We start from the raw sequence: 10,487 nt of genomic DNA on the forward strand, positions 1-10,487 counted from the left end.
ACTTCATTTTTGAAACTACCACTGCTTTGCTAGATGTTCTTAGCAAACTGGAAATATGGGGTATCTTTAGGATGCCCCAATACATGTCTGAAAGTGTTGCCTACAAAGGAACTAGGTTTAGGGAAGAAATGATGTCTCTCTCGGGAGTGGTAGATAGGTGATGCTAATCAGATTTGCTCCATCACAACCTTGAAACCCTTCAGAATTCAAATTCAAGCTTTAGAGTCCCTTCATGAGAAATTTTTTTTTTAGAAAAAAAAAAACAACAGAAAAACCAAAACAAAACAACCCACATAGACATAGGACCCTGAAGCCAGAGAAGGCACATGAGCAAAGGTCAAGGTATACAGATAGCAGACATGGAAAAAGTGAGAAACAGAGCTACTGCAATCAACCACACAGCTATCCCAGGTTTCTTCTAGAAGTGTGCAGGGGACAGGGCCCTCAGTTATTTATATTTCTTTTATTCTTTAATGAGTTCATACATAAAAACCTTGCCCTTGATCAATCTAAAATCTAAATTTTGGAGGCAGACTGTCAGCAAGAGGTTAAAAATTTTCAAATATTTTACAAAAAAAAAATGGAAGATCTATCAAGAGGACCCCCACAGCCCCCATACCAACAGTGCCAATGAATGCCCCAATACACAGAGCTCAAGGCTGTGCTTTTTGGCCACCTACATTCTCCAGACAAGTTTGAAACTTCACTCCTAGCTCTAGAGGAAGGACCAAATTGCTTTGCAATTCCCAAAGCCTTGTCCTCCCAGGAAACACAAGCTGCCTTCATTCTTGCACACCTGTGGCCCTTGGAGTCCTTGAAGGCCACACTAGGTACAAGTGACTTGCCAGGGATTCTGGTGCTTCAGAGCAGGTGTTCCATGCCTAGCAAAGAGGACAATTCCTGGGCTGAGAATCCCCAAATTACTAACCTGACACCCAGGCCTGACTGATCAGTACCATAGCACCTGTACATATAGGTACCATTACACCTATACATCTACTCACCTCACAGGGCACTTTCTGCACAAAGTGCTCTTGCAACTGAAAACAAAGAATTACCAATTAAATGAGCTTTTGATTCCACTTCTGTTGGCTGCATACTTTGGAGAGTAAGAAAAAATCAGAATGGGTGGTGTGGCAACTTCTACACCAGACAACGTGACTACTGATGGGGAACAGTTAATTGGTACCAGAGAATGCCTCTAAAATACTGATTTATTTTGGGTGGATAGGGAGGCAAGTCCCAACATGCTTTCATTTTTTCTTAAATATAACTAAAACCCCAATGCATTTGCCCTGATGTCACAGTGGGAACAAAGGATCAGCTGAAGCATAACACAGCTCTGATTTATCTGCAGAACCTACAGGTAGCAAGAAAAGACACTGATAACATCATCCTACAGTCAGCTTTAGGATCATGTTGTACATCTGAGAATGCCAGCAGAGTCCATGGCTGTTTTTTCCTCTGTATTTCTGCAAACAAATCTTATTTAACAATCAAAAATTGGCCTTTTCTATTCTTCAGTGCATGCAGCCATATTTAATAAGATTTTATGTAGCTATTAAAAGTTTGCAGGGGCTTAATTATCACATTCTTGGCTATTTTTCAAATACCAGTAAAAAAATGTAAAGCCTGTGGGAAAAAAAAAAAAAAAAGATGCACATGACCAACAATTCTCCAAGAATCAGCCACAGACTTGTAATCACTCTTGAGCACATGGAGAGATAATTGAGAGATTAAATTTTTTTTCAGAATTTGGGGAGCGGGAAGGGTGCAAAGTTGCAACAGACTCAAGAATATTTTCATATATTGCAGTGCTCAAGATAATTTGCTGGGTAACTCTAGGAAGTCAGTGGATCCTCAGAAGTCTCAGCCAACAAGATTTCAGCCAGGTTGTTAGCTGCCTCTCCATCTGCTTCTCAAGGAACTCGTGGCAAGCTTAACTCTTTCCAGTTGCTAAAGAGACACTTTCAACCCAAGGATGAAAATAACTTTTGTCTTTCCTTTCAATAGACAGCATTGTAACTTAATTCTTAAATAATTATCACTGTTGAAGTTCTGTTTGAAAGTTGAGTTCACAACTTGGCTCGCAGAACCATGCAGCAGTTTCCCTGTCAAATATTGAAATTAAAAATAGAAAAAAGGTCAGCACTAACTACAGAATATGGGAAAGGAAAACAGTTCCCAATAAATAATTCACCTGACACCTATTTTTCTTTTGTTTGCACAATATCCTCAAGTCATTTGTCCCAACCTCAGGAATACACCCTTTTCATGCAGCTTCTCTAAGAATTAAGCCACATTCTGAGCTTGCTTAGCACAGTCAATATTCCAGTGAGCTGCACAGCAGAACAGAAATGGAGGGCAGCAGTTCTGGCATGCACATCTTCAAGTCTAAATTTATTATTAAGCCTCTGTGAATGTACCCTCATAACCCTTTGAAGTGCATTCCTTCCCCTCCCCTCCCCTGAGGAACTGACTGCCAGAACAGAACCAAGTGAATGAACATGAAAAGGAGGAGCAGGAGAAAAGCAAATTAACTCAGTGTAGTTCTTTGAACTAAAAAGAAAGGCGTTTGGCAAAGTCTGGATTTAGGGTATGACACTGCAGATTTGCAGACTGGTAAAGAGCAGAAATTCAGCTATTTCTGAAATGTGCTGAGTAGAATATCTCATCATCCAACAATCTGAAGTTAAGATAATACTGCTTGCTCAGCCACTGTTCAGATTTGCAATTTATAGGAGTGGAGTTAAAGTGGCAGAAAGCCTAAAACTGTGTCTGTCCCCTTGTTAGTGTCCCAGCTTTGCCTCATGTGCATCAGGCTGAAAATTCTCTGCTCAGCAATGCTGACCCAGTCCTCACTTAGAGGGCTTCAGCAGCACAGCCCTACTGCAGAAATTAAGGAGGCAGAGAGGAAAAAAATAAAAAAAAAAAAGAAAAAAAAGGATCATTTCAGCTGGTTACAGCCAAACCAAATGCAACCTGCTCCCTGAGGAATCTCATGGTGAAACATCTCAGGTGTTTCAGATGCTGTCTCTACCTGCTGCTTGTTACTCCTCTGAGGCATGAACCCTTGTGTTCCAGAAACAGGAGTGCACATGGTCCCTTTTTTGGACCCTCTTAATTTGCAATACAATAGAGTCTTTCAGTGCAGAAGAAAGAAAAGAAAGAAACCAAACCATCACATCATCCATCCAGGCAGCAGCCTCTACAGACCACAGCCCAGCTTGCTTCCCTTGGATGGAAAACCTTCATTACAAACCCCAACCCAAGTTAATTCAGCAACACCTGAATTTGCCTCAGGTCTCCTGGATGTGCAGTGCCACTCTGAGATAACAGAAGCCCAGGCCACTAGTAATTAAAATCATATTGATTTTCCTCTGTATCACAGTGTGATTTAAGTAATGTTAGCATTCTCATAATGGAATAGAAAATGCCAAGGTGTTTTGGGAATACAGTCCTTTCATTTTCCTTAAGATACCATCAGGAACTCCAACAAAAAGATTTCCAATCAGTCTGGCAAATCAGATTTTTTTACTTTTTTTTTTTTTTTTTTTTTTTGAGACTTGGACTGATATATTTTAAAATAACCCAATAAATACACAGAAATAATTCTTTGCTTAGCTACTGAAAAAAGCTGGGATGTCTCAGTGTACTCAGGAAAGGAATATGCACAGGGAACACTTAGATTCTGCTTCCAAGATGTGATTAAGGGAAAAAAAATGTGCACAGTAATTCCTCACTGCCTCATCATTCCATCAAGTACAGACAGTTGTATCACTTCCTGTACTGTGGCTGCACCATCCTTTTAGCCAGGCAGTCAAAACAGTCCACAAAGCCATCACCACCTCTGTAAAATTCCACAGAATATTGCTGGAGGAAAAAACTCTATCTGGTGGCTCTTTAGCAGCTGCAGCATTCTTCAGATCTGCCAGAGGCATGATGGATTTCTAAATCAACGTGTTCCAAGATGGATTATCCTGTTCAAAAATGTCTTCCAGGATGGTTTTTGGGGGGAAAAAAAAAATCCTTTAAAAATCTTGTTCCTGCTTTGGTTTTCACAACAAAGATGAAAAGAAATATTCAGAGCTCATAGCTAATGGGGAGAAAGGATGATTTACATCCATGTCACATTTATAAGAGGAGCTAAATAATCTAATTTGTTTTGTTATTCCATCTATACATGTACACATATAGACACCTATATTTCAAAAGCTATAGAAACAGTACCTCTTTGTCCATCTTGAGAATGATAATGGAAGGAGTTCTGTATCACTGCAAAAGCCATATATTTCATAAAGATAATTAACCACTGAAAAAAGCTCCCAGCACTTTAAGAGAGAGTGAAAATTTAATGCCTTGGAGGCATATCAAATATTGGAGAATAGCTTAACTACTGAATTATCCACTAACCTTCTCTTCCAGCTCTGCCTTGGGGATACTACAAAAGAAGTTTCAAAAATGACATACAAGGACCTGAAGGAAAAGCCATGTTAAAAACGTCTCAAGAGTGGCCTAGATCTTGACCTTATCTGAATTAGCTTGGACCTGCATATGATGGGAGAAGGTTGATGTGGGGAAACAAATGATGGCAATGATCAATGCCTTGGTTTGTGAGCCAATAAACCACTTCTCATGTACAAGTCCTCAGTGACAACAGAGAGGCTTAGCATTGAGATGGAGTCAGCAGAAACCCAGTGTCTTTTGAGTCATCTGAGAAAAAAAAAAAAAAATGTCCTTGTGCAGGCACTGCCATCTCATTTTGCAGAAATGGGAATGAGCATCTTTCTCAGCTTTCAATTACAAACACAAATACCAGCCCCAAACCTGGACAGCTGTGTAGTCAGTAAATCATCCCTTCAGTGGAAAATTTTCCTTAAAAATAGAATGCTGCACTGCCAAGGGCAGACCTTTAGGATTTAGAAAAAAACCTACTATCAACATCTATTGATTCTCCCTGTGAACCCAGCCTGTCTGAAGCAGAGGAGTGAGCTCCAGTGCTGAGCTGTTCCAGTTCTCCTGGGGGTAACAGGGAGGTGCAGGGCAGCTTCTCCTCCCCTGCCCTTCCTCAGGTGCTGCCAGAGGTGCCCTGGAGGAAGCCTGAGGACCTTTTTCTGGTCAGGCATACCCAGCCAGATCCATCATCCCTCCTGGCAACCAAGAAATATACCTGGGGAACTTGGTTCTTAAGGTGTGTTTGCCTGTTCTTGTCTTAGCAAAGGAAAAGCCTCATGTAAAAAGGAAAATTAAAAAAAAAAAAAAAATTAAAAACAGCAATTCATTTTAGTGACCTTGGTCACAACAAGAAAAAAAGATCTTTGAAGCAAAGATCTTGAAGTCTGATCACAAATTTTCCTGCTGCTGCCCTCTCCAGCTTTTCCTGCTCTTGCTGCCACAGGAAAGGAGCCAGCAGCCTAAGATCACTGCACTGCTGCCAACTTGAAAAAGCACCAAACAACAACAAAAAGAATCAAACAAGAGTCCGAAGACTCTTAAAATTTGTACTGTACACTTTACAAATGTTAACTGCTTAGCTGTTACAGTTCATTGGAGGAAAAGGCCTAAAGGATTCATAGAGGAATTCACTTGGTATTTTGGGTTTTTGAGAAGGATAAGGAGGATAAAGGCTTACAGCTTACAAAAATGAGAACAAAAGAGCAATGATACTCAGTCTACTAAATCACTTACAAGGGTTCCCACATGGATGTGCAATGTATTTGAGAGATACTAGAGAAAGGATGGGTTATGACCTCTAAAATGGGAATATTTAGCAACACGTGGCTCCTTCTGAGAGGTTTCTGATACTCCAAGCAGTGTTTCCTTAGCCATAGCTACTAAAAGGAAGATTTCTGCACCTATTGCTTGTAATGTTTCTGTTCTCAAGCTTGCAAATCGATTTGCACTTGTGAGGAATTCTCAGTGCATCTCAGAGCAGTGTAATGATCTACAGAATACCCCTGCCTTACCCATGGCATGACCAGGTTTCCTCAGGAGCTCAGGCCTCTCTCTCTTCCCTGGGACATTCAGCACATTGGAACCTTTGCCTCACCTCATTAATTAGTTCAGCTCTCCAGACACACTGAGAGCTCCATCCTCTGCCCAGGAACCCAGCCTCCAAGAAAACAAAGGACAAGTTCAAGCCCTTCTATCAGGTTCTTTCTTAAAGGTCTGTCAGTCTTCTCCTTCTGAGACAAATCCCAGAGTCCTGAGGGACATCACACCTACCTTTTTCTGTCAAGGTGCTAAACACCTCATCTACCTTTCAACTATTCCCCTTTTATTTAACTCTCTGTTGCCCCCCATGCTCCTGCCTACACTCTAATATCTCTACATTAATTTATCTAATTTATTCTGCACATTAACTCCACTTCTCCTTCCTGCACTTGGATTCTCCTGGTCTCTCAGCTGCCAGAGCACATTCTCACAGGTATTGGGGCCAAACTCTTGAGCCCAAGCTTTTCCAGCCTCATTTTCCTATGAAGAACCAAGGGCCAACTCTCCTCCCTTGCTCCATTCCACTTCTCTCCCCGATTTACATCTCTTTTGTCACTGCACTTGGCCACTTGCTGGAGGTCTCAGCTGCTGTAGGAACAAATCTGCTGTCTCCTGCAGCTTTCCTGAAAGCACAAGCACAATCTTCTCCCAATTTCCCAGTGCACAACCACTGCTGTGCGTAACTCAGCATCCCAGCCTCTCTCCTACACTTTGTCCTCCAAAGCCTTGAAATCATTTCACAAACCTCCAATATTCAGGGAACTTGGAAAGAAGAGGGCACAGAAAAACTTCTGAGAGGATGATTCCAAAAAAACTTCTTTTGTTTATATTGCCCAATCTCAAGGCTCAGATAGCTTAGGTCAGGACCCTGTTTTAGCCTCTTACCCTTTAGCATGTTCTGTAAATGAGAGCAGGGGAAGGAGGGATCCACAGGCTCAGCTGCTGAGTCCTTCAGTCCCACCCTGCAGCACTGATGGAACTGGAATTTCAGGGCTCTGACATCCTACACTCCCACCTTCACTGCAAAACCAGACCAGGAGCAATCCAGCCTTATGAATGCAAACATAACCCTGTTGTATAACGGAATCAGCTGCCTCAGACAAAACTGGACTGAAATTCTAATAGGTTTTCAATTAGTCCCTAAAGACAAAATCTGTTGGGAATTTGCCCCAAGCTACAAAATGAGTTAAGTTTTGTTGTCTGCAGCTTTTTTTCCCTATGTGTCACCTTATCGGAGCTGCACACACTAAGAAGAAAATATTTCTAAACTGTCCATGGATAATCCCCTCATGTAGGATCTGAGTATGTGTGCTTAACATGCAAAATTTCTAAAATGGGAGAGAAATCCATGCAAAAATGCCTTGTTAAATGTTAAAAACCAACATACATTTGAAATGTGGGGATGTGGTTCTACTTTCTTTTGGGAAGAAACTGTGTCTTCCTCATAATCTCTATCATCATTTTATAATATAGATTTTAAAAGAAGTACATAAAAACAATGAAAAATGCAACAGTGAAATAATTAATATACTGTTGCCCTCCACAATGAAAAAAGCAATGGTAAAAGTATTTTTAAAAAGCAAAAAAATGTATTTTTAATAGCATAACCAAGTGGAATTCCTATATGTGTAGCTATGAGAATGTAAATATTCTGGGATTAACACAAATTTATGCATCAGAGAACAGGAAAGGTCCTTGAAATTTTTCTCAGGCTTACAGGTTTTTCAGGAGCATTTGGAAGTATGAAATTAAAAATGAGACACAAATGCTAATTTATTTTTCTTTTCATTTTTCTCTGCATCACTATTACAGTTTGGAAAATTTTATTGGCTAGTATTTTTGCATGAATGGCCACTGGGTGCCACTGTTCTGCTGCACAGAAAAAGAGCTGAAACAACATTTTTGTTGTAGTCATAAGTAATTATTATTAAAGTATGTGCTACTGCTGTATCAACCCATCTTTTAGAAATGACACTGCTGCACAGTTGGTAATGAGCATTTTATAAATGCAGAAAAGTGGCACTAAGAGACTGCAAAACATGTTTAAACTCAAGAGGCAACAGAGCCTCAGAGAAACTTCCTTTTAACTATATTTTCTTCCTCTTGAAAGATACACAATAGCTGAGACACCAGGTATCCAGGCTCAGGTTTGATATTCATGTATTGAATGACCTTGTATAACTCAGCAGAGGCTGTTTCTGCACTCTACAAATACCTGTGTCAAATGGAGGTGGAACCAGACTACAAAATCCCTTATCTGTTTTTTTTTGAATATGTGGCATGTGTGTGCAGGACACTGTCTGACAGGGCACATGCATCAGTGGATTTCTGAACCTGGAAATCATATTCTTAACCTTTTAGCCTTGTTTTCTCCAGTCAAGCAAGAGGGTTACCAGTGAGTATGTGCTTTACAACAGGAATAACACTGCAGGGAGAGCCCATTTTGTAAGGCACTAACAGCAGGTTATGACATGTGGAAAAGTAACCTCAAGAACCTGAAGTGAAACTTGTAAGTTTAGAAGCACCTTGGAGTGAAGAGGGCAGAGCCTGGCATGATGTGCTTTGAGCTGCCACTTCCCAGCCAAGGGATCAGAACTCCAAGCTGCCAAGCATTCCTGGATATAAGATAAATATCAGGGCTAAACCAAGCTCCCTAAGGCCACTGAAGAAAAAACTTCAGATGCTGCCAATCCTAAGCATTAAGCAAGCCCAGGAAACGCTGACTGAAAGATGCATTCCCTGAAGGCCCATAAGATACATCTGTACAATATCAGAAGGTATTGGGTCAGATATTGGGCATCAGAGAGAACAGAGCACCCTTGGCTACATAGCAGTACCCTTATGCCAAAGGAAGAAAGAGCTCTGTGATTATGAAGAAAGTTTTCAACATTTAAAGAAAATACATTGAGAAGTGAAGAAAATTTTCTAAAGTTTGTTGCAAATTTGTCAGATTGTTTTAAAGGACCTTACTTAATCTATCTAATATGTTCCCTGCCCAAATGCAGGCTGGTAGTTACTCAGCCTATTGCTCAGGTACCTACTTGAAAAGGTGTCAGAAATGCTTAGAAAGAAAAACATTTGTAATAAGAGAATTGAGGTATTGTTAACCCACTGCATAAGCCAAAATGCTGCCACATTCCTCCAGAATGATTTTCAAGGAGTGAAGCTGACACTGTTCATGCTTTACAGCCCTCTATATATGAGGTTAATCAGAAGCTTTTCCTTTTAGAAGCAATTCAGAGCTCTACAGAAAATATTGTGCCCAGCTCAAGTACCTCACAAGATTTTGAAAAGGCATTTGGAAAGATAATTTTCATTCAGATCTGAAAATTGTTTTTTCTATCTTTAATAATCCCAGACAATATTTCTGTGTTCTTACCTAAGAACAAAATAGTTTGGTACCACCATTTTTAGAGCTGTTACACACCCTGCTGGGCCCAGCACCTTTTCTAGAGGAAGACTGCCCAGCCCATTTCCTTTCAGTCCCTGGCAACTTGTAATTCCCTGCACTTAAATCCCCTCACCCATCCTCTGCAGCGTTCCTGGTTCTCATAAATTTCAACAATAAAAAGGCACAGCAGGGAAATAAATAGTTTGAATGGAATCCTGAAATTCCTCGCAGGTAACAAGGTGGGTAGCAAGTGAGTGAGACAGAGATGACAAGATTGTCTGCACACCCTGCCTCTCCTGTTTGGGGTTTAATAGGAAGGAAAAATTGGTTTCTCCGTGGTGCTGCCTGCCTGCCTTCTCCTGAATTGACTCAGCTCAACCACTGCACAGGGAAAACTCTTCCACTTGGAGGGACTGACAGGCAGAGGGCAGATCACAGCAGAGACAAATCTGACCTCAGGGCACTTCAAGCTGTCCTGGCTGTATTGAAAGCTTTGGAAACAGCATCTGCTTTGAGACAACAGAGACTGATTTCATGAAAACCAGTGATCACTCCTTGACCTGCATTATTTGGGTGCCCCTGAAAAGTTAGAGGAAACAATCTGGCAGTGACAAAACTGTTGAAGTGTAGAATGTCCAGCACATGTTCACATGGGACACTGTATGATGGCAAAGAGATGAACTGAAGTTTGCTTGCAACAAAGGGAAAGGAGGAAAAGTTCTGGGACTATTCAAACTTTTTCCTTCCTGATTTTTCAAGAACTACTGTGATAGGTTGCAAACAATTTACAATTTGTTTTCTTTCATTGTATGAATAAACAACACGTAAATGTGCCTTGGGTACAAAGCCAGATACCTGTCTGAGACAAACTCTGAGGAGATTTCATGCATTTTCATGTTCTATATAGATCTGCTTCTTGTATCTCAGTCAAACCACCTCGTAGCACAGCCTTTGCTTTAGAGCAGGCAGAAGATACAGATCCTCAGGAAGAGAACATTTCATGCCTTGGTAGAAACAGAGGCACACATATGGTTTCTCTTCCCTGATTTCATTCCAGTTCAGCTCTTCTCAGCAATAGCTGTCTCTCCCATGATACTCACAA

Source organism: Heliangelus exortis, chromosome 15 (genome assembly GCF_036169615.1).
Source record: "Heliangelus exortis chromosome 15, bHelExo1.hap1, whole genome shotgun sequence".
In the NCBI taxonomy this organism is placed as follows: domain Eukaryota; kingdom Metazoa; phylum Chordata; class Aves; order Apodiformes; family Trochilidae; genus Heliangelus; species Heliangelus exortis.